This window comes from Camelus dromedarius, chromosome 9 (assembly GCF_036321535.1).
Source record: "Camelus dromedarius isolate mCamDro1 chromosome 9, mCamDro1.pat, whole genome shotgun sequence".
Classification (NCBI taxonomy): Eukaryota; Metazoa; Chordata; class Mammalia; order Artiodactyla; family Camelidae; genus Camelus; species Camelus dromedarius.
This window is the reverse complement of record NC_087444.1, coordinates 49,658,813-49,682,020: the sequence shown is the minus strand read 5'-3', so window position 1 is coordinate 49,682,020 and position 23,208 is coordinate 49,658,813. Positions and strand designations below refer to the sequence as shown.

The 23,208-nt window shown below is 51.2% G+C and overlaps 1 protein-coding gene across 12 annotated transcripts in view; it reads left to right on the top strand.

The window, feature by feature from the left end:
• The window catches only part of ADCY7 (adenylate cyclase 7), a 61,751-nt gene that overhangs the window by 5,757 nt on the left and 32,786 nt on the right, over window positions 1–23,208 (top strand). For 5 of the 12 annotated variants that reach the window (XM_064489181.1, XM_031458478.2, XM_031458484.2 and 2 more), the window contains exon 1: window positions 14,538–14,645. The exons of 3 other annotated variants lie outside the window; for them this stretch is intronic. The gene's annotated coding sequence lies outside the window, so the exon portion shown is untranslated. Of the gene's footprint in view, window positions 1–8,406; window positions 8,563–14,536; window positions 14,646–23,208 lie in introns of those variants that run through there. 4 more of the 12 variants (XM_064489174.1, XM_064489176.1, XR_010382319.1 and 1 more) reach the window with 4 other exon arrangements.

Here is a 23,208-nt window from a genome sequence, read left to right as displayed (position 1 = left end):
CGTGTGTGTGGAGAGGCTGGGGGTTGCAAGGGAGGAGGAGGAGTCTGAGTTTTGTGGCTCCAGTCTGCTGTGTCCTGCCATGTTCCCAGTCCTCCTTCAGTCCTGCCTGAAGCCCTAAGCAATGCGTCTGGCTCTTCAGAAGGGGTAGAGGGTGGTTTAATGACACCCCATGAGGAGGATGTGGAGGAACTCACAGAAGGGCCCCCAGGCTGCAGTCTTCATCTTGGTTTGGTGTTTGAAGGTGGGTGGTTATTTCTCTTACCTGAGATTCTGTTTCTTCCTCTGTAAAGTAGGGGTGTACCGCCTTCCTGGAGGGTGGTCAGAAGGACTGGAGGGGCCAGCCTGTCAGGCTCGGGCTGGTGGAGGTCTGCGGATATGGTCACGAGGGTTGTTTCATCCCGTTTGGCCTCTGATGCTGTTGGTCCCCACCAGGCTGGGTTCAGAGTCAGTAGGGGCTCAAGAGATGCAGGAATGAGCAAAGGCTAGAAATGGGGGTACCTGTCCGTGGGGTGGCGGGGGGAGGCTGGGCGGGCATTGTTTACGTGGCCCTGTCGATGTGCCTTATCATCCCATCTCACAGGGGAGGGAGCAGGCTCTGTGAAGAGGTGGGAGGAGCTCACTTGGTGGGTTTGGTGTCTGACAGATGGGGAAACTGAGGCTCAGAGAGGCAGTGTGACCTCCTGTCTCCTGGGCCAAGGCTCTGAGCTGCATTCCCAGAGAGGAGGAGAAAGTCAACTTATTCCTTATTTTCAAATGGCTTTAATTTTGTGTTAATTACAGAAATAATTCATATTTAATATTAAAAAAAAAACCTAAGTAGTAAAGTGGAGAAAAAACCCAGAATCTGCACTCATTAATATATATTAATGTGTTGGGGTAGGTCTTTCCAAGTGACTTCTTGTTTTTTTGTTTAATATATGATGACAAAAAACTGAGCATCACAGCATTTCTTACTGTGTCTGTCCATCTTGCCCCCAGGCTTCACGAGTGGAGTTGTTGGGGTTCCCAGGCACGTCAGGCTCACCCCAGTATTTGGTACACGAGGAGCCCTGGTTGACTTTTCCCTGTCCTCTGTTGCTGGCCATTCAGGTTGTTTCCAGTGTTTTTGCAGGTAGAGCGCTGTAAGGTAGCCAGGTCGTGGGCAGCTAGGTCTTGGTACACGCCGGGGGGTCTCTTCTGTAGGGTAAATTAAGACAGGTCCACTTCTCTTTGTGGTGCTGAGACTGGTTGCAGGTTTGTGGTAGGGCTGCATCCGAGGGCATGGAGGTCCTGGGCGCCTGCTGCCCCTGGTAAGCTGCTTTGTGGTCAGAGAATGAGACGGGGAGGGGCTTCCACCAGAGGGCTTTGCCAGGAGAGGGGTTAAGGTGCCGCCGTCCAGGCTGGTACTGGAAGCCTTTAAGCTCCTGTGGGGGAGGTGCGTGGAGGTGGAGGCAAAGGAAAATGTGGCCTCCCTTCCAGGCTGGTATGTGATGGGGGAGCCTGCAACCCTGCAGCCTCCCGTGCTGGTCCTGGGTCGTCTCTGCCCGTGCTCGGGGTTTAGGCTGGGAGCAAGTCTGCGTGGTTCATTGAGCGGGGCGGGGGCTGGCAAGCTGTCTCCCACCCCTTTCAGTCAGAAGGAGGGCTGAGGCTGATGCTGTGTTACTTGCTCTGAGACTCCCTCTCAGAAAGGGTGGGGGCATTCCTCATCTGCAGGAAGGGTCTGAAAATGACCTTTTCACTGAGTGAGACTAAATGAGACAACAGATGCCAGAGCTCTTACAGGGACAACGTTTCAACATTTCATTATGGAAAAATTAAACACCCACAGAGAAAGACAGAATAGCATGTCCACCCCCACATACCCATCCCTGAGATGTCACGGTTTCCAGCTCTTGGCCAACCTGGGTCATCTCTACTCCCACACACTTCCCCTCTCCAGACCTATATCACTTCTTCTGTAAAAATTGTCGTACAGGCATACTTTGTTTTATTGCACTTTGCAGATACTGCGTTTTTTTTTTACAAATTGAAGGTTTGTGGCCTCCTTGCCTTGTCAAATGATGGTTAGCATTTTTTTCAGTGATGAAGTATGCACATTGTTTCTTTAGACAATGCTATTGTACACTTAATAGGCTACAATGTAAACATAACATTATATGCACTATAAAACCAAAAAATTTGTGTGACTCACTTTATTGCAATATTTGCTTTATTGTACTGGTCTAGAACTGAACCTACAATACTGCCAAGGTATACCTGTATATATCCCTAAAAGATAAGGACTGAAAAAAAAAAAACACCAAGAGTAGTATTACCACATCTAAAACTTAGCAATATTCTTTTTTTTTTTTAAGTTGAGTTATAGTCAGTTTACAATGTTGTGTCAATTTCTGGTGTACAGCACAATTTTTCAGTCATACATGAATATACATATATTCATTTTCATATCCCTCCTCACTGTGAGCTACTACAAGATCTTGAATGTGTTTCCCTGTGCCATACAGTATAAACTTGTTTATCTAATCTATACATACCTGTCAGCATCTACAAATCTCGAACTCCCAGTCTGTCCCTTCCCATCCCCCTCTGCCCTGGCAACCGCAAGTTAGTATTCAAAGTCTATGAGTCTGTTTCTGTTTTGTATTTAAGTTCATTTGTCTTCTTCTTCTTCTTTTTTTTTTTTTTTAGATTCCACATATGAGTGAATATCGTATGGTATTTTTCTTTCTCTTTCTGGGTTACTTAGAATGACATTCTCCAGGGACATCCATGTTGCTGCAAATGGCATTATGTTGTAATTTTTATGGCTGAATAGTATTCCATTGTATAAATATAACACAACTTCTTTATCCAGTCATCTGTTGATGGACATTTAGATTGTTTCCATTTCTTGGCTATTGTAAATAGTGCTGCTATGAACTTTGGAGTGCAGGTGTCTTTTTGAAGTAGGGTTCCTTCTGGATATATGCCCAGGAGTGGGAATGCTGGATCATATGGCAAGTCTGCTTTTAGTCTTTCGAGGAATCTCCATACTATTTTCCACAATACTGCATTGCCACCAACAGTGTAGGAGGGTTCCCTTTTCTCTACACCCTCTCCAGCATTTATCATTTGTGGACTTTTGAAGGATGGCCATTCTGACTAGTGTGAGGTGATACCTCATTATAGTTTTGATTTACATTTCTCTGATAATTAGTGATACTGAGCATTTTTCTCATGTGTTAGCAATATTCTATAAGATCATAGCTACCCAGTGTATTTGGTGTTCAAATTTCCAGTTGTTTCCTACATGTCAAAAATATGTATTATTTTAGTTTTTAAAAATCAGGATCCAAAGGAGGTCTATGTAATGAGATTGGCTGATATATTTCTCAAGTCTTCTTTTATCTGTGGAATTGATATTCATTCATTCTCTCTCTTATGCCATGTTTTTTTTGAAGCCGTGGCCCTTTTCCTTTAGTAGAGCTTCCAATAATGCTTAATATGTTTTTTATCCACTAAGCCTTGGTAGTTGTATCTAAAGCCTTGTTATAATTTCGTTTTGATTTTCCTTTTTTTTTCATACAAGAGTGCCTTGGAGATGGGGTTGCAAACTTCTCCTGGGAGGCTTGCATTGTCTACTTTAATTTCTTTTTGTGATGTTCAGTGGCTTTAACGTAGTAGTATTTTTAATTATCATAAAAACCTTCCATTTTCACCTGGTTATAAGTGGTGCTGAGTTTGGCACTGGGTGGAGAAGTCTCAGGCCATTGTTTTTCGTTTTTCCTGCTCTTTCTCCATTGTAGTTGTTTTTCTTTTAATGACATGGGTAGTGTATTTTCATTAGAGAAAATTGGAAAACAGACATAAATAAGATATGAAATTAAAACTGTGCTAAATTTTATTGCCTAGTGATAGCTCCTAAAATTAGAAGTATATTCTTCCAGATTTTCTTATGTGCAAAAAAATACATGTATTTGTCTGTGGTATCATTAAATAAAAGATCGCACTCCACGCGCAGGTCTGTTTTTACCTCGTGGCATCTCCATAACCCCCATCCCAGGAACTGTAGTGAGGGACGTGGTCTTCTTCCCTGTCCCTCCATAGTTCACACCAAGAGGGGTGTGGGGAGGGACCGGCTGCCGCTGGTGTAGCCCAGCTGCCAAGTTTTTCAAAGGAAATAAGGACTTTGGGTTGGCAGGGCAGTTGCTTTCACATCTGTTCTTTTAGGATTCTCTGCTGTTACTCAACACACTGTGACCCGGGCTGCCCTTCTCCTGTTCCTGTCCCTGAGGCCTGGCAGAGGCTGGGGCCATGGGGGTCAGGGGAGCCAGCCCCCTGCCCTCCAGCAGGCTGTACTGCCAACGTGGTGCAGAGTTGTTCATCTCTCCTGACTCTGGCGTTGGAGCTGGGGCAAACAGCAGCTATTTGGATTTCCATGTGGGAAGGGCAGTGGCTAAGGGGAGCTGAGTTTGGTAGCAAAGATGCTGTTTACTTATTAGCACATGTGTTTTTTTGGAGTGGCTTTGTGGCTCACCTCAAGTCACCCCTTAGGGCCACCACTGATTAAGGGTGAAGGCCCTTTTCCATCCTATAACTTGTAACCGGTTGCATAACCTCGGTCAGCCCCTTCTCCTTTGGAAACTCAGTTTTCTGTGTGTTCAGTGAAGGAGTGAGCCAGAGCACCCCCATATGTTCCCAGCCTGGGGAAGGAAGGGATCCTAGCACACCCCGAGCCTACAGTCATCCGGGAAGAGATGAAGGCAGAGGGGCCAGAGGTGAGTCGCTGCATTGGAATGCAGCCCCCACCCCCCGCCCCCGTGTGAAAAATCAGTCTGGGAGGAGAGTGAGTGACAGGATCACAAGGCTGTGGCTGCTCCAGCAAGACTGTCTCCTGGGGGATCTCACTTCAGTCCTCCTGGCCCGGAGCAGAGCGTGGAAGAGCTGGGGGCATGGAGGAGGGCAGCCAGCAGACCTGAAACCAGTACTCAGCCAGCCTGCTGTGTCCTCCCAGACAGAGTGAGCGCTATTAGCTGTACAGAATAGATTCTGCATTTCTGCTCTGTGTTCTTGTTAGGAGACTCTGGGTGCAGATCAGTATGGCAGAAATGTCATCAAGTCCTCTGGAGTACCAGGTGCTGGGAGGGGTGGGTCTGCTGGAAGAGAAGAGGTGACCCTCCGTCACCCTGGTCGGACAGGGATGCTACAGAGTGAGTGTGTCAGTCCAGTCTTGACGGGGGCTGGAGGATCTGCTTCCAAGGTGGCTCAGTCACATGGATGGCAGGTTGGTGCTGGCTGTGGGCAGGAGGTCTCAGCTTCTCACCACAGGGCTGCTTGAGTGTCCTCACTACATGTTGGCTGGCGTCCCCCAGGGTGAGTGATCCAAGAGGGAGCAAGGTGGAAACTACATTGTCTTTCATGACTTCAGAAGTCAAACAGGTGATTTCTGCAGTGCTTTGTTGGTCACCCAGGTAATGTGGGAGGGGACCATACAAGGGCATGAACACCTGGAGGTAAGAGTCTTTGGAGGCTGACTACCACCGTGGCAAGGATGGCCACAGCAGCTTCCAGCTCACATCCTACCAGCCTAGTGAAATGACAGGACCTTTTTTTTTTTTTTTTTTTCCACTTAGTTCCAGCAAGTCTCAGAATTGAATCTCATTGGACCACTTTGAGTCACCTGTTCATTCCTCAATGGGCACTGGTCGTGAGCCCACCCCTGAAGGGCTGGTTTCCCCATAGGAATAGGGAGCTGTTACTAGAAGTGGAAATGGATGCTGCAGAAGGAAGGGAACAGTGTATATCCTCTAAGGAGAGGCTTGTGGCACTGTGGCCCAGAGGAGGTGATGACAGGGCATCACTTCCTGAAAGAGGTGGCATTTATACTTGTCTTGGCATGATGAGTAGCATTTTGACCATTCCTGGTGGCAGAAAGGCCTGAGCCAAGGCATGGCAGGGTGAGGCAGCTGGATTATGGGGTCAAAGGAGATCAGGATGGAAAGATGAATTGGGCCAGGTGTGTGTGTGTGATGGGGTCAAGAGGAGGAGCCAGGACTGGACTCAGGATTCACCGTGAAACCATGGAAGGTCTTTGACCAGGGCAGGCATACAGTAGAGCCACGATCTAGGGTTTGGAACTAGGAGAACACCCTCTATCTGCCCACTCTTGTGTTTGGCTTTAATTGAGCACTTACTATGTGCTTTATACACATTTTTCACTTGACCCTCATGGCCTCCCAAGGAGTTGGATGATATCGTCTGGATTTTACAGATGGGCTCCCTGAGCTGCCAAGATCATGTAACTTGGCCGAGGTCACTCGATGGGGGCCCTGACTGCAGGTCTTTTGGCCTCTTCACCCCACGTGCATGGGACAAGGGGTGGGGTTGAGGGTGAGTTGCCAGCCTTAGTGCTCAGACCCCCCTCAAGGCTTCTCTGGGGTGTGGTGAGCCCCCTGACTCTAAGGGAAAGAAAAAGATGAGGTGACTGTAGTACAGACGGTTTTCCTGCTCATGCCCTCTCCCAGAAATCTGCCTGCAGTTTGAAATGCACTGGGGTGCTGTGGGGTTTCTTCCCGAGGGGGACGGGCTCCACATCTGGGTTTGTCACACGGGGCCAAGCTGTTTGCTCAGCGCTCAGCATTATTTGTCTCTTGGCTGGCTGCCAGACGTGTGTGTCTTGTTTTTGCTGCAGTGTTATTCCTTCTTGCCCACTATTTCACCTCCTTGCCACTCTCTGTAGCCTACTGCTCCCACGCACCAGTCAGGGATCGGCTGGGCCATCTCCTGGGCTGGGGACACCCTGTCTCAGGAAGCCCCGAACCTCCCCTACCTGAGTGAGGTCTCTCTCCCCCGAGCTCCAGACCACCTATCTCGCCTTCATGGACGCTTCTCCCAGATCTTTGTGCCATGCCATTGGTGGGCATGACTCAACATGGAGCTTGCCTGGCAGGGGCTATGTCCAAGTCATACTTGCGTGCCCAGCACTAGTTGGGGGTCCTGTCCACGGGAGAAGGGCAGGTGTTGCTGAGTGGAACAGGAAAGGGTCGGGCTGTGCGTTGTACCTGGCACCTTGAGTGAACAGAAGCCAGTCTTCCCTGTCTGATGCGGAGAAAGCCCACAGCTGCCTTTGGGGGAGTTTGTCCAGCAGGTTTGGGAGCACTGAGGCCAGGGCTTGGAGGTCTCAGGCAACCTCTACCAAAGAGGGTGTAGAGGGATGTGGAGCAGGCTGTCTCTAGGGAAGCCCTTCTTTGCTTCTGGGGAGGGTCATGGTGTGAGTGGTTGAGAGCACAGGCTGTAGAGTCAGACAGACCTGAGTTTGAATCCTGATTTTGCCTTTTTATTAAAAAAAATTTTGTTTTTAGCTGCGTGTGCTTGGGCAAGTGAGCAGCCTCTCTGAGCCTCAGTTTTCCCTTCTGTAGAATGGGCATAATGGCAGGCCCTCCTCATGAGGCTGTGCACGGTGCCCAGCACACAGTTAGTGTTTAAATGCTGATCTCAGGGTGTGTTAGCCTGTGTGCATAGGTTCTGCCTGCTGGGACCTTGCACTTGGTGTGAGGGATGGGGCGTCCAGTGCCAGGTGGCCAGGGCTGGTGGTGCAGCAGGTCAGCAGGGAAGAGTCTGCCTCCTCTGAGGAAGGAGCTGGAAGGGAGGCCTGCAGAGAGCAAGATGTGTCAGTGGGAAAATTGGGCTTTGTTCCCCAGTTTATTACTAAACAGTAGGGTTTATTGTCAGGAGAAAAGGTAAAAAAATAATCCCAGGTCCCCAAGTCACATGCTCAGAGGGCTCCCTGAGGACCAGGCGGTATCCTCCCCGCTCTGTTTTGGGAAGTTTCTGCACGCCACTTCCCAGTCCTTCCTAGTCTGCTGCCTCAACAGTGAGCACCCTGTGACCCCAGTGGGGAAACAGGCCTGGCAAAGCAGAAGGGGCTTGATTCCTGGCCTCCTGGGGCCCAGGGCAGCTGGGGTTCTCTGGGGGCTGTTTGGGACAGGAACTCTAAGCATGGGCCTTGGCCTTGCCCTCTGGCCTGGCCCCAGCATGGGGACAGCTGTGAAATGGAGAGGCAGCAGGCCAGACTGGAGCCCTTTGACCTCTCAGAGATGGACGAGGCCCGTCACTGTGTGGGTGGGAAACTGAGGCTCAGGGCCTATGTGAATGCCAGGCTGCTCTGGCTTCTAATTGCTCATTAAGGAAGCATTTACTCCTTGCCTCCAACTGTCATCACCAGGCTTCTAATGGAGGCTTTTGGCGCTTGTTTTATTTTTACTTTTTGAAAATTGTTCCAGCTTGAAGCCTCCAATTTCCATGAAGTCATTGGAGCCAGGAGCCTGGTCTGACAGCTCCCCTCCACTCCTGTGGAGGGCTCCGCTGGGGCCCCCTGCACACCCCGAGAGGCACTGAGCTGAGGGTTCAGTGTTAGCCTTTCTGCTGCTCCCGCCGCCAGAGCAGGAAGTGGTGGGTCCCAGAGGTGACTCACTCTCATTAGGTAGCTGGTGGAAGGAGGCTTCACATGTGTGAGCCTGGACGCTGGCCGAGGAAGGGCAGGCAAGGGCCAGGCCACCTCTAAGTCGGCTCTGACCCTGGCCTGGGGCCCTGGAGGAGAGCCAGGTAAAGTGGGGTATGGGTATGGGCGCCATCCGTCCTAGTGGCCTGGGCCTGAGGGGGCTGCTGGGCAGTCCCCCTCCCCACCAGGCGGGCCTGGCCTGGGAGTGGATGGATAGCATGTGGGTTGGAGGTGGGGGAGGCTTCTGGAGCCTGCTGGACCGACAGCCAGATGTCAGGGGGTGGGGGGGTTCTCCAGGACAAAGAGAGACACCTTGTCACTTGCTTTCTCAGCCTGACAAGAAGGTGCCGTTATTAACTGTGATGGCCTTGGTCCACCTGGAGTTCCACATTTCTTTTCCAGGTTGTAATTTTACACTTTACTTTTCTCAATGAAAGTAAAAGTTAGCAAGGGAAGGGCAATTGAATTAATTTTGTTAGATTAAAAAGAATAAAAACCAAACTCTGAAAGTGATGTATGCCCAAGAGGCAGAGAACCAAGGTGTCTCAGGAAAATGGAACAGTCTCTCTTCCCACCCAAGTCTTCCCAGCCCAAGGTCCTGGGGACCACCAGCGTGGACCATGGGGAGTGGGTCCTTCTGGATCTTTCTGCCCCCTCATCTAAACACATGTACACAGACAGGGTGAAGCAGGCTCCTCTTTTCTGTGTTATCACATGGGGTTCTGGACAGCTGACCCACAGGGCTTCCTCCCTGGCCAGCCCTTGGGTGAGGGGTGAGGTTGGGGAAGGGGAAAGCAGAGGCCTGGGCCGGGAGTCTTGGAGACAGAGTCCCTGGCCCCAGGGCCTGGATGGGTGGCTGGAGTCCAGACTGGCTCTGGCTGGAATGGCTGTGACTGTGGGCTGTCACCGGCTCTCTTGGCCACAGCTGTGCCGGTGGACCTTATGAGGGGTGACTAGACCAGCATTTCTCAGTGTGGGGACCCTGCTCCTCAGATGGTTTCAGCCTGTATGTGGATGAATATGCTTACAATGTGCATATTTTAATACATTTTAGGAAAAAAAATGTCTGTAAGTAGGACATTGAATCTGTGACTTCATGCATGTATTTCTGCCCCAGACAAGACTGAAGAAGACACTGAAATGAACTGGGTAGACTTAAGAGATGGTGTAAGGGGATTGGCTCTGCAGGAAGTGGGGACATCTGTGTCGGGGCGCACAGTCTGGAGGGCCCGTCTGAGCACCCTCGTTTCTGACTGGGCTGCAGGCCTCCCCCGTCCAGAGGGGCCTGGGGCTTCCTGGGGTTTTCCTCTGCCTCCTGGTGTAGGGGAGGGCAGGGATTCCTGGCCGGGGATGGTGTGAGCTTTGTTGGGGAAGTCTCCAGGGGCGCTTCATTGAGAAGTGGCTGTTTGCTGGCGGCCATTTTCCCAGGGGGTAGGGGTCAGGTAGGGGGTGGTCTCTCAGGGCCTCTTTGCCAGGAGTGGGTCTGGGGAGAGGGAGTCCTCCTGTGGGCCCTATGGGAATGGGGGCTAGTGCCCTGAAGGCCTTGGCAGTTAGCGGGCTGCAGGAGTGGGGCCTCTAAACAGGCCCAAGGTGCTTTTCAGGAGGAGACAGAGGTCTGACTGGATGTCACTTTGGGGATGCGCAGTCCCCTTTACAGGTTTAACCCATTCCCTGCCTCCCCTCACCCATCCTGTGTGGTGGTGTCGTCTGCCCCCAGTTTACAGAGGAGAAGCCAGGGGCCCAGCAGGGTGCTGTCTTGTCCTGGGTGACACAGCGAGCCGGTCCCCAGGGGCGACCACTCACGTGCACTGCTTCTCTTGGAAAGCTACCATGTTCGAGGCCTGGGAGATGGTCAGCACACGGTGCCTTGTCTTTGAAGAGGCTGTGAGGGTAAAGCTGAACAGGGAGGGCTTGTGTGGGGATCCTTACTGGAGTGTCTTGTCTGCACCCACCTCGGGGTGGCCGAAGCTGAGTCAGGGCTCTCGCTCTGGCTGGGCTATATGTTCTTGGACACGTGCTTGAGTTCTGCCTCAGCGGGGAGGTGGGAGACCCCACCCTCTGCATTTTCCATGACTTGCCATCTCATCATTACTCAGGGTCTTCCAGGGGTGGCTGGTGGCCCTTCCCTCAGCGTTGTCCCTTACCTCTCTTCTCCTGTCCTGGGGCACATTCACGCTGAGCTGAAGGCCACTTTCCACATCCCATTGTCCAGGTGAGGGCAGTACACAACTTGGCCAGGAAAGTTCCAGGACCTCTGAGGGAGCAGGCAGAGCGGGTCACACTGGACACCTGAATCAGAGCCGCCGGTTCTAGCCTTCCATGGGGCCGAGTGTCAAGGATGAGAGGGAAGTGCTGATGGTGGATCTCTGGGGCATTTAATGTCTTTAAAAAGACCTATGTAGCCAAGAGCTGAGAGTTAGTTTGGCTCAGTGAATGAGCTGAATGGCAGCCAGAGAAGCAGGATCTTCTGGAGGTCATCGGGTCCAGCCCTCTCCCTCTAGGCAGAGCCAGATAATGCTCAGGTGGTGGCCTGGGTTCAAGCCCCACCCTGCCTCCTCCTGGGAGTGCCCAAGATGAGCAAGGGATTGAGCCGGTTCCTCGCATCTTTAAAACGGGCTGCTCATGGTACCCGGTGTGCAGGTAGTTGCAGGATTAAACAAGGGGGTGTACATGGTGCAGCTGGCACAGAGGAGCCACTACCCAATGGGAGGTGTTTGTCATCGTCTCTGTCAGGGGGCTGGGTTTGGGGCTCTCCTCTGCCCCATCCTGCCTTGGGTGGGAGGGTGGACATCCCTGGGAGAGGGTACCTGGGAGGCGAAGGTGGGCAGGGCCAGCTGAGGGGTCTGACTGAGGGGCCTCCCTGGTAGCCTGTAGCCCTTGGGCTGATCGCTGTCTCTCTATTCCTCAGTGTCTTCATCTGTAAAATGGCAGTGTGCAGGCAGAGTGCCGGAAACATTAAATGCATGAGAAAAATGCCTCCCAGGCATCTGAGACCAGCAGGCTCAGGCCTAGAGGTTCTCGGCAGTGGCGAGCCCCCTAGCCTGTGTGTGTGGAATCCTGCCAGCCCCCTCCTCTGCCCAGGGGCCCTCTGGCTCTGCCCCTACCCTCCTAGCCAAGCCCGCTTGCTCTCCACTCACCTGCCTGTGGCTCCGCCTGCCACCCCCCACCAGAGAGGGTGGCACGGTGCCCACCTGACAGCCATCGGCATCCGGCTTGACCTGCCACTGCCCATGGATTTCACAAGGTGCTACGTCATGGCTGGGGCATTGCCCAGTCCCGGGTGCAGACCTGCTGGGCAGAAATGCCTCCATTCCCTGCCCTCTCCTTTCCCTACCCCCTAACCCCCTCTAAGCCTTTGTAATACAAAAAAAGGTGTCAGGATGCGGTGGGGTGTGAGCCCTAGACCAGAGGTGGGCTCATTTCCTCTTTGGTGACCTCCTCCCTGTGACATCTGGGATCATCCTTTCTCCCGCCGTCTGCTGGTGTCTTTGATGTGTCTGTTTCACGAGCACCGACTACGTGCTCTGCTGGGAGATAGACGTGAGCCCACTCTGTTGTCAAGATGGGATGGGATGGCTGATCTTGGGCTCTGGAGAAGAGGCCTGTGGGGTTCCTGCTTCCTCTAACATACACGTCAATCAGCTTTTCCTGTCTGGTGTCACATTTGTACCCCTTCTCTTGGCTTCTGGGCACCTCCCGGTCCTGGTCCACCCTCTCTCTCCAGTTCTGTGTCTTGTGACCTCTCATGCATTCTGGGTCCGCTTCCTGGCTTGGTCAGCAGACTGGCTTGCCTCTTTCTGCCCTTTGCCGTGCAGTTCCTTCTACTTGGAGTGCTTCCTCACCTCAAATGCCCTCTTGCCTTGTGTTACAAAGAGGGGCTCCCTTTTCAGGGGTCCTTGGGCTCAGGAGAAGAGGGGGCTCAAGTGTGTTCTGGTCCACCCCCTCCCCTGTGTTGAGACTCCCGTCTGGCTGGTGCCAGTGCTGAGGGCGCCAGGAGCACCCTCCTCTGTGCCTCCCTCTCTTTATGCCTCTGTGTGCCAGCCCCCCTTGACCACTAGAAGAGATTACCCTGCAACTGTGCCTGAGGGAAAAGAAACAAAATTGAGGTCTTTGTTTCATGACCCTGGCCCCCAAGGCCCCTCCTCTGGCCCTGAAGGACCCCCCCCCCCGGCCCCCAAGGGCCCCCTCTGGCTTTCTCATGGGCCCACCTGGAGGTGATGGGGTGGGAGTGCTTGTGACCCAGGGGACCTTGTGCCTGCTTGGGGTGGCAGGCCTGGCTTCTGGGGGGGGGTGAGGCCCCTGGGGGTGATGCAGTAGGTGGCGCCCTGACTCACCTCGCAGGACCCTGAGTACCTGATTGGGGCCTCTGTCTTCTTGCCCTTGGAAGTGGCCTAGTCTCCACCTCAGGTGCAGCTGACTTGGGTCAGCGGTTCCTGGCATCACTGGCTGGCTGAGCAGGGAGAGGCCCAGGGTCCTGGGGTAGGGCCCCTCTCTGCACAGGTGAGGAAGCTGACGCCAAGAGGACTCCGCAGCCTCAGGGCTGGTGTGCTCTCCTGGTTGGCGGGGAGGCACGTCTCCCCTGGCTCACTTGTGGGGGATGTGGTCGTCCCCTCCTCCTGGCCTCAGTCTCCACACCTCCCCATCTCAGGCTGTCTCCTGTGCACCTCCCTGCCACGTGGGCCGGAGACCTCCTGAGTCTGCCCATCCCTGCTCCTAGTCCCCCAACACCTGTCTCCCCTGGGCTCCATCCAGCTAGAGAGGAGGAGCCCTGTGAATTTGGTTGGAGGCACTGCTTTAATGGGGTCCTGGGCTGATGGGGAAACACCCAGACTCCCTGGAGTCACTGCTCAACTCCCCTTAGGAAGGGGTGCCTTTGTGCCAGGCCGGGGCTGGAGCAGGGGCTGGCTCTTGGGCATCCCTTTGTCAGACCCCACTTGCTGGGCAGGGGAGCAGGGGACGAGAAGCACTTATGGGGGCCGACAGGAGGTGAGGCCGAGACCCCTGAGGCTTGAAGTGTGTCTCCTGGGTCTTTGTTGAGGTCTGCATTGCAGGTACCCTAGTCCTCAGCTGTGTTCCTGGCCCCCAAGGCCCACCTCTTCTCACTTTCCTCTGGGCCTGACTGGAGTTGATGGGGTGGGAGTGGTTTCTCAGGCTGCCCACCCCTCCATTCTGCAGATGAGGAAATGGAGGCCTAGAGAGGTTAATTAACATGCCCTAGGTCACACAGCTCCTCTGATGTGAAGCTGGGGATCTCCCTGTTTGGCCTCAGAGCCTGTGCTCTCAACAACTAGGCTTTCCTGCCTCCCTGGCTGCCTGGCTTGAGGCTGGGTCCTTGCCTGCCCTGGCATTTCCTTTACTCATGTGGCTCGTTTGGCACATGCCCCTCCCCTCCCTGCAACATGGGCTCACAAAAGACCCTGCATCCGTATTGTTTGTGGTAGCTTCAGCACCTCACCTGGTACCTGGTGTGGACAGGAGCCTACCTGTTGGATGGCGGTGAGGGGGACTTAGGCTGGGGCCTTTGTCCCTGTAGTAGAAACAATACAGCAAGATCAGCCCCCTTTCATGTGCAAAGTTTCTGGATTTATAAAGAGTTTTCATAGCCACAAGGTCACTTTACTGCCAGAACAGGCCAGGGAATAGGAAAGAGTTTCATCTCCATCACTCAGGTGAGAAATCAAGGCCTGAGAGGCAGGTGGCCTGCCAAAACTCACACGGACGGGACTAGGGACACTAGGACTGGGGCCCAGGCCCTGACTGCCCGTTCAGGGTGGGCTGTATTTGACTTAGTCCACGGGTTTGGGATTTGGGATTTGGGTGTCCCCTTTGTGCCAAGCAGTGTTGGGTTCTGGAAGTGGAGCAGGTCATGGCCAGACATCAGCCTTGGGAGAGGTGCCACACAGTCAGGCAGTGACAGGCCAGGGGCCCTGTGCTGTGGAGGGAAGTGCAGGCACTGAGTCCAGGTTGGGCAGCCCTCCTGGAGGAGGTGGCAGCTCAACCTGGCTCTGAAGGGCAGGCAGGAGTTTGCCAGGCAGAGGGAGTTTGGGGGTGAGGAGGTAGGCAGTGCTTTTAGGCTGCCAGAGCCTGGAGACGAAAGGGTGGGGCTTGTTTGGGGAACCGAAATAAGTCAAATCACACAGCCACGAAGAAGGCTTCAGGAAGCCCTGGAGGAGTTTGTTGGCCGAGGGTGAGCAGGACTGGGCTCATTGTTCTTGGGGTCTTGGTCAGATGTAGGGAGTCCTGGTGGGAAGTCCCAGGGGAGGCCTGGGCTTGTGGGGCACGGGGCTGCCATGGACGGAGGCTCCATCACAGCGGCTTCTGTGCCCAGTGGAGCCTAGCTCCAGAAAGCAAGAGTTTGTGGATGGAAGGAGTCACCGAGCAGGAGTGAGGGGTTTGGGCTCTGGGGACAGCCTTAGGGAGGGGCTCCTAAGCCCCTGTATTTGCAGCTCCGGAAGCCAGGCTGTGGTTTTGAGGGGTGTGGGAGAGGTTGGCTGGGGCTGCTTCCCCTGCAGAAGGGCTCTTCCGGGCTCTGGTCCAGGCTTCACCAGGCAGCCCTTCAGCCCCACATGCACCCTTGGCCTCACACAGGTTCTCAGGAAGCCTTGGGGAGGTGGGGGTTCTCAGCACCTTGGATCAGGGTGCCTGGCACTTTGGGAGTCAAATGGGGGACCTTTGGGCTAAGTAAGCAGTGGCTCCGGGAGCCTGAGTACACAGTGATGCCTCGCTGGGCTCCACGGATGTGGGGGGAGGCCATGGCCCCAGCAAGGCCTGCGGAGATCTGTGTGGGGTGCCTTTCCCACTGGCCCCACTGTGGCTAGCTTCCCTAGTAGTCTCAGTGAGAAGGGCCCTCCCAGACCCTGGGGGCCTTTCCTTACCCCTCACACCCCACCCCGAGGAATCAGGCCCCGAGAGGGCGAGAGGCGGAGCTGGGCTGGCCCTTAGGTCTCCTGACTTTCGGCCCAGGGCTCTATCCCTTTTTGCCTCTGGCAGGTGGGGAGACCGAGGTACGGAGGGGGAGCACTTCCCTGCGTTGCTCGGCGAGGCAGGAAGTACGACAGGAGGGTCTTTCCTGGTCGGTGTTTAGTGCTCTTTCCTGCTTTCTCTTCCCCAGGGCAGGTTGCTTCCCCAGCTGAAAACTGCCTGCGGGCAGGGGCCAGGCCTCTCCTCCAGTCTGCCGCCTCCCCAACCCTGGGGGCCAAGCTCAGCCCAGCCCAGGGTCGGGTGGAGGTCAGGGAGTGGGGCTCCAGCCTGAAGGAACTCCCAAGCTGTCAGAGAAGGGGCAGATACTGGCCTTTCTGGGCTACAACTGCCCAGGGAGGCTTCTTGAGGGAGGAGCCCGGAACTGAGTCCTAGAGATGCTGAAGTCAGCATTTCCCACAGGGGATTCTTTAGAGATTTAATGCAAAAAGAGCTTCTTGAACCAAAAAGACTGGGAAACGTTTAGCTATGTTTATTAATCAGCAGCTTTCATTCCTGCTAATTTGCTAATGTGTCTTTAGAGGAGGAGGAGGAGAACGGTAAGCCCAGTGCTGCCTGTGACCAGAAACTGGTATGTGTGTGTAGCTCTTCACGGCCTGCTGTAGGGCAGATCGCACCTCAGGAAATGCAGGCATAAGGTTAAGAAGGAGCTTGGGCCTTGAAGTGGGCAGATCAGAGTTTAAATCCCAGCCAGGGGGCTTGGGACGAGTAGGTTAGGATCCCAGAGTTGGCTCCCCAGGCTGGAAATATAGTGAGAGCGCCCCTCCCTGGGGTTCAGAATGCCAGGGCCTTGCCCGCTCCCAGCAGGTGCTCAGAGGCTGGCGGGTCAGGGATGCCTTCTGGCTGGTTTCCTGCCCTCTCAGCGTCCCCGCTGGATTCACAGTTTGCAGAGCCTGTCTTGAGGGCTGCTTTTCTCCTCCCTGCAGCCCTAGAGACTTTGGGGTGAGGACCCAGTGCTGCCGGGGATGCTGCCCAGAAGCTCTCTGTGGCTCGGGCCACATCCCTGCTTTCCCTGACCCAGCAGATGGCTGCTCCCTTGAGGCCCAGTGAGGTGCCGCATGGGGGCATCAGTCTGTGATGCTGCTCATGCCCCCAGAAGGCGGTCCTGAGGTGCTGACACTACTGTGTCCACCCCAGAGGCCAGGCCACTTCTAGAGCAGAGCTGGAGGGAGGCCAAGGCTCCTTGACCCCTCCGGTGCTGTGGTCTGTGACAGGGTCAGGTGGAGGGGAAGGTTCTGGGCCCACCCCCGGACCTTGCGGCCCTTTCTGCAACTTGTTAATACTTGTCACCTTGACTTCAGCACCTTGTGCCAGGTGCAGCCCCACACTCCACCTGCATCACCTCCACTGAATCCCCTCAAAGCCCTGGGCGGTCAGAACGTTATTCTCCCTTTTTCCAGGTGAGGAAACTGAGGCACAGAGAGGCTAAGTAACCTTTTCAGGGTCATGCAACTTAGACGTGATGGACATGGGGCTTATTTTTCTTTTCTTCTCTTTTTGTTTGTGGGTTCTATTTGTATGTGTACGCACCTACACACACACACACACACACACACCAAAAAACATACCAGGAACATATCTTTCCATGTTATTGTATTGTAGTGTCACCTGAGTTATCAATTGCTTTATGTTACCCTTTGAGTTTTTCTATTAAGGTCTTTATTTTTTAGTTTATACGTTAATTTTTTTTAAAGCCCTTTATTGACATATGAGTGACATACAAAAAGCCGTGCATATTTAATGTATACAACTTCGTTAGTTTACCCATGAACCTATCACCACAATCTATTCCAGAAACCTGTCCCTCATGGCCAAAAGCTTTCTCCTTTCTCTTTATTTATTATTATTATTTTTATGATAAGAACATGTAAACTGTATCATTTTAGAGACAATTTTAAGTATGCAATACAGTGTTGTTAACAATAGGCACTATGAATATGGTAGATACTGTTTTTTCTATTGAAAACAAAAAAAATTGCACAAGCTACATTGTGATAATAGAAATAGAAACTGAAAATGAGGAGAAGATTCGTTCACTCTGCCAAAGCAGCAGTTTTGATTTTTCTGTCTTGGTTCAGTCCTAATCCATTCTAGGTATTGCTGTTACTATGTGGATTTTTCACAGAATATCCTGTGATAGTATGGCTCAAGCTGATGCACCCTTTTTGACAGCTGTGTAGTATTCCATGTGAAGTATGTATTGTGATTTATCTTCACCAGACTGATAGACATATTGTTTGCAGTGCAATTACAAATAATGCTGCAATGAATAATCTTGTACATACATCATTTCACACATGTGAAAGTGTTTGTAGGATAAATTACTTGCAGTAGGTTTGCTGGGTCAAAAGGTGTGTGCATACATTAGCGACATTGTTAGATATGACTACACTGCCTGCCCCAGAGGTTGTGCTGAATCACACACCTGCCAGGAGCGAGTGTGGGTGTCTATTTCCTCCCCCAGCCTGGCCAACACAGAGATTTATGAAATGCTTGATCTTTGCTTACTGGGTAGGTAAAAATGGTTTTTCATAGTTGTTTTAAATTGCATTTCTCTTATGGGTGAGGTAGCTTCTTTTCAAATGTTTAAGAGCCATTTGTATTGTTTTTCCATGAACTCTGTTCATACTCTTCTCCCATTTTTCTGCTGGGTTATTGGTCTTTTTGATTTGTAGGAACTCTTTACATATGAGGAAGATTAGCTCCTTGTGATAAGAATTGCAAATGTTTCCATAATCTCTTGCTCATCTTTTGATTTTACTTTTGATAGTTTTTACCATGTAGAAAAAAAAATTTTTTAATGTAATTGAATTTATCAGTCTTTTCATTATGGCTTTTAGGTTTCATGTCAGGTTAGAAAGGACTTATCCACTGCAGCATTGTATGAAATTTCTTTCATGAGTTATTGCTCACTTTGGAAATCATCCTGGTATAAATTATGACTCCAGCTTTCTCTCCCTCCTGGGATCTGCTGCCTCTTTAAATAGGTGACTAGCAGTGCAGGAGTTAGAACTTTTTTTTGGAGGGGGAGGTAATTAGGTTTATTTATTTTTATCTATTTTTTTCATTTTTCAGTTATATTAAGTAGAATTGTTACAGTTTGATTGCACATTTCAATATATTGCATGCAAATACGTAGATACAATATACTGCACGTATTTTTTTTTAACTTTACATATATGTACTGATCATTCTTTTCTAAGAACAGATTAGAGCTTTAGCTTTTTAAACTTACATAGTTATCAAAGGAATAAAGCCAACCACAAAATAAGAATCAACAGAATGCAGTAATCCAATCATAAATGACAGTCAAATGTGCTTACACATATTCAAGAAATTGGTGGGGGGAGGGTATAACTCAAGTGGTAGAGTGCATGCTTAGCATACACAAGGTCCTGGGCTCAATCTGCACTACCTCCTCCAAAAATAAATAAATAAACCTAATTACTATCCCCTCTCCCAAAAAACCCCCAACAAACAAAAAGAAGAAATCAATGATCTAAGTTATAAATAATAAGTAGTTCATTTGTGTCCTTATTTTTTTTTTTTTAAAGATTCTGCATATAAGTGATATCATATGGCATTTTTCTCTTTCTGGCCCACTTCACTTAGAATGATGATCTCCAGGTCCATTCATGTTGCTGCAAATGGCATTATTTTATTCTTTTATGGCTGAATAGTGTTCCATTGTATATGTATGTATGTATGTATGTATGTATGTATGTGTATATATATATGTATATATATATATATATGTATATGTATATATATATACCACAACTTCTTTATCCAGTCATCTGTTGATGGACATTTGGGTTATTTCCATGTCTTGGCTATTGTAAATAGTGCTGCTATGAACATTGGGGTGCATGTATCTTTTGGAATTTTATTTTTCTCTAGTATATGTTCAGGAGTGGGATTGCTGGATCATGTGGTAAGTCTATTTTTAGTTTTTTAAGGAACCTCAATACTGTCTTCCATAGTGGCTGCACCAATATACACTCCCACCAGCAGTGTAGGAGGGTTCCCTTTTCTCCACACCTTCTCCAGCATCTATCATTTGTAGACTTTTTAACAATGGCCGTTCTGGCTGGTGTGAGGTGATACATCATTGTAGTTTTTATCTGCATTTCTCTGACAATTAGTGATGCTGAGCATTTTTTCATGTGCCTATTGGCCATTTGTATGTCTTGCTTTGTCAAGCATTGGAGAATTGCTTGTTTAGGTCTTCTGCCCATTTTTGGATTGGGTTGCTTGTTTTTTTGATATTAAGGTGTATGAGCTGTTTGTATATTTTGGAAATTAGTCCCTTGTCGGTCGCATCATTTGCAAATATTTTTTCCCATTCTGTAGGTTGTCTTTTTGTTTTGTTGATGTATCCTTAGCTGTGCGAAAGCTTTTAAGTTTAATTAGATCCCATTTGCCTATTTTTGCTTTTATTTCCATTACTCTGGGAGCTGGTTCAAAAAATATATTCTGTGATTTATGTCTGAGAGTGTTCTGCCTATATTTTCCTCTAGGAGTTTTATAGTATCTGGTCTTACATTTAGGTCTTTAATCCATTTTGAGTTTATTTCTGTACATGGTATTAGGGAATGTTCCAATTTCATTCTTTTACAAGTAGCTGTCCAGTTTTCCCAGCACCACTTATTGAAGAGACTGTCTTTCCTCCATTGTATATTCTTGCCTCCATTGTCATAGATTAATTGACCATATGTGTGTGAGTTTATTTCTGGACTTTCTATCCTGTTCCATTGATCTATGTGTCTGTTTTTGTGCCAGTACCATACTGTTTTGATTACCGTAGCTTTGTAGTGTAGTCTGAAGTCAGGGAGTGTGATTCCTCCAGCTCCGTTCTTCTTTTTCAAGATTGTTTTGGCTATTAGGGGGTCTTTCGTGTTTCCATACAAATTTTAACTTTTTTTGTTCCAGCTCTGTGAAGAATGTCGTTGGTAATTTGATAGGGACTGCATTGAATCTGTAAATTGCCTTGGGCAGTATGGCCATTTTAACAATATTGATTCTTTCAGTCCAAGAATGCAGTATATCTTTCCATTTGTTTATGTCATCTTCAATTTCTTCATCAGTGTCTCAGTTTTCAGAGTACAAGTCTTTTGCCTCCTTGGGTAGGCTTATTCCTACCCAGTGCAGGAGGTAAGACTATTTTTGGTGGGGAGGGTAACTAGATTTATCTATTTTTATCTATTTATTTTTTTTAATGGAGATACTGGGGATGGGACCCAGGACCCAGGACCCAGGACCTCATGCATGCTAGGCATGTGCTCTACCACTGAGCTATACCCTCCCCCAGGAATTCAGACTTAAACCTAAGTCCTCCTGGCCCTCTCCAGGGCAGTGGCTACTCTTGATTGTATCTGCTGTCCCCAGTGGACCCACCGTCTGGGTGGGCCATGGGAAGCCCACTGCCCTGCCATCCTGGGCAGGGCCAGCACCGCGTGAGGTCTCTGAAGGCCAGCTAGACTTCCGCTTTCTGTTCTTCCTACTGAGGGGAAAGGGGTAAGGAGTGAAGCACGGGCATGAAAGCGTTTTCCTTCTAAAGAGGAACTTAGTGAGGGTAGTACTTAAGGAATGACTCACTAATGATGGGATTTCAGGCAAGAGTGGGGGGAAATATCGCTATCTAGTCAACACTAGGCCCTAGCTGATTGGTCAGTCAGTTAATAAACACTGTTGCCTGAACACACTGAGTGCAGAGCCCTTGTAGACACCTGGGGGAGGGGAGCACTGAGGTGTCTGCCTTCTGAAAGCTTGTGGCTGGAGCTGCTTCCCTTTTAAGAGCCTGGCCTGGTGCCTGGCACACAGAAGGTGTTGGTGCACATCTGCTGAGGGAGTGAACGCATGAATCCCTCTCAAGCTGAATGAATGACTGGATGAACTCTTCCCAGGCAGTCACTAACCATCATTAGAACTGGCACAGGAGATAGGAAACCAAATTTATTATCCCTGGCAGCTGGAGCTTTGGGGGTGAGAGCTGACAAGGTGTCTGTGTTTTAGAGGAGAGACCGACTAGGGTAATGCTTATTGCAGAGGAAAAGTGGAAGGGAGAAGTTCAGGAACAAAGAGTAACTCCCTACCCCAGCACTAGATCTAGCCCTCTGGGGCCAGGTGACGACACACAGGCTTTTCAGCTTTTCCTCCGTTCTTGTTTTATGATTCAGCCTCCACTCCCTGCCCAGCCTCAGAGTTCTGACATAGCCACTCCTTTATGAGAGGGGAAGCCGAGGCCCAGACCAGGTACGGGTCGCAGAGCATGTTGGTGGCAGAGCTGGGGCTGGAACACAGGTCTCTGGACCCCGATACTGAGTGGCAGCCTGTGGTCCCGGGGGTTAGGGTAGAGTCAGCTTGGGGGTCCTTGGGGAGCAGGGCTGGCTGGGGCATAATTATGCTGTTGTGGCTGTTTCCCCTGCCTGGTGGCCTTACAGACTGTCCAGGCTGTGGGGAGATATCGAGTCCTTGGGGGCTCTGCCTTTTTGCACTCTGTCTGTCCTGTTGGGGCTTCCTGGTTGGGCTTCCCCAGCTCTAGGAATTGCCCCTTCCTTCTGGGCTCATTTGCTGTTTTATCCTCACAAACTTGGCCTGTCAGTTGTGAGGACCTGCGCCTCACTCTCCCCCCAGCTTGGGTATCAGCACCCCAGTTTACCGATGAGGAAATTGAGGCCCAGAGTGTGAGAGACTTTGCCATTCATATGGCCAAGGGTAGCAGAGATGGGATGTGAACCCAGCCTCCTCCCTCCCGGGTACAGCTTACCTGGGGAAAGGTGTGATGCAGCAGGTGCTTCCTGTTCAGAGAGAGACCCTTTCATCTGGTTTCATCCTCTTCTACTCAGCCTCCTCGCCTTCCTCACCAGAGCTGCCCGGCCTGCTTTTCCCCACCTTTCTGCCCAGTTCAGGATTGTAGCTGGTTGACTCACCCCTCTATCCACCTGTCGCACAAGCATCAGCTGGGCCCCAGCTGCAGGACACAGTCACAGATCCCATGACAGCTGGGTGAGCAGTTGCTGGGATGTTTGACAGGTGTCTCGGAGCGGAGACATGCCTGGGAGAGAAGGGTGTGGGGCGTGAGGTCAGGCCCTGGCATGAGCTAAGGCATGGAGAGACCCTTAGCCCTTGAGGTTTCCTGGGTGCCCCTTTGTGCCAGGCCTGGGCTGGGCAGAGCAGCTGCTGGCTCTCCTTCACAGAGATGCAGGTCCCTGAGGGAGGTGGCACTAACTGAGACTCCCTCAGCAAAGGAAAAATCTGCCAGTGACCCAGCCCACCAAGTGCTGGGTAGGCCTGGTGGGTGAGACTGTGCTTGTGGGTTCCTGGGGGCAGCAGTATGGTCACCTGAGTGGGGTATGGGCACAGGGTCCACCCTGAGTGGGGCCTCTCCTCTCCTTAGGCTTGCCTGCCCCACCCCCCACCCCCAAGGCCTCACTTCCCCTTTCTGGGGCTGGTACAGCTCCGGGCCTGCCAGGGCAGGGTCAAAGGAAACCAGACTGGGTTCCTGCCAGTACTGCTTGGGTGAGGAAGTGGGTACTCTGTGTCTGTGAAAGCTGGGGGTGGACTAGACTCCCCCAGGGGTGTGGTGGGGCTGGGGCTGCTGCCAGATCAGCCGGTTCTGCTGGAAAAAGATTTCCTGAGCACCCCTGAGGGCCCAGTTTTGCAGTCATAATTTGAGGTCCCAGCCCCCTATTTCCAGCAGTTCTTATGGCTGAGAAACTTGGAATCTGCCTATCAGTATTTGGCAAGAAGACCCCAGTCCTGTCTTGGTT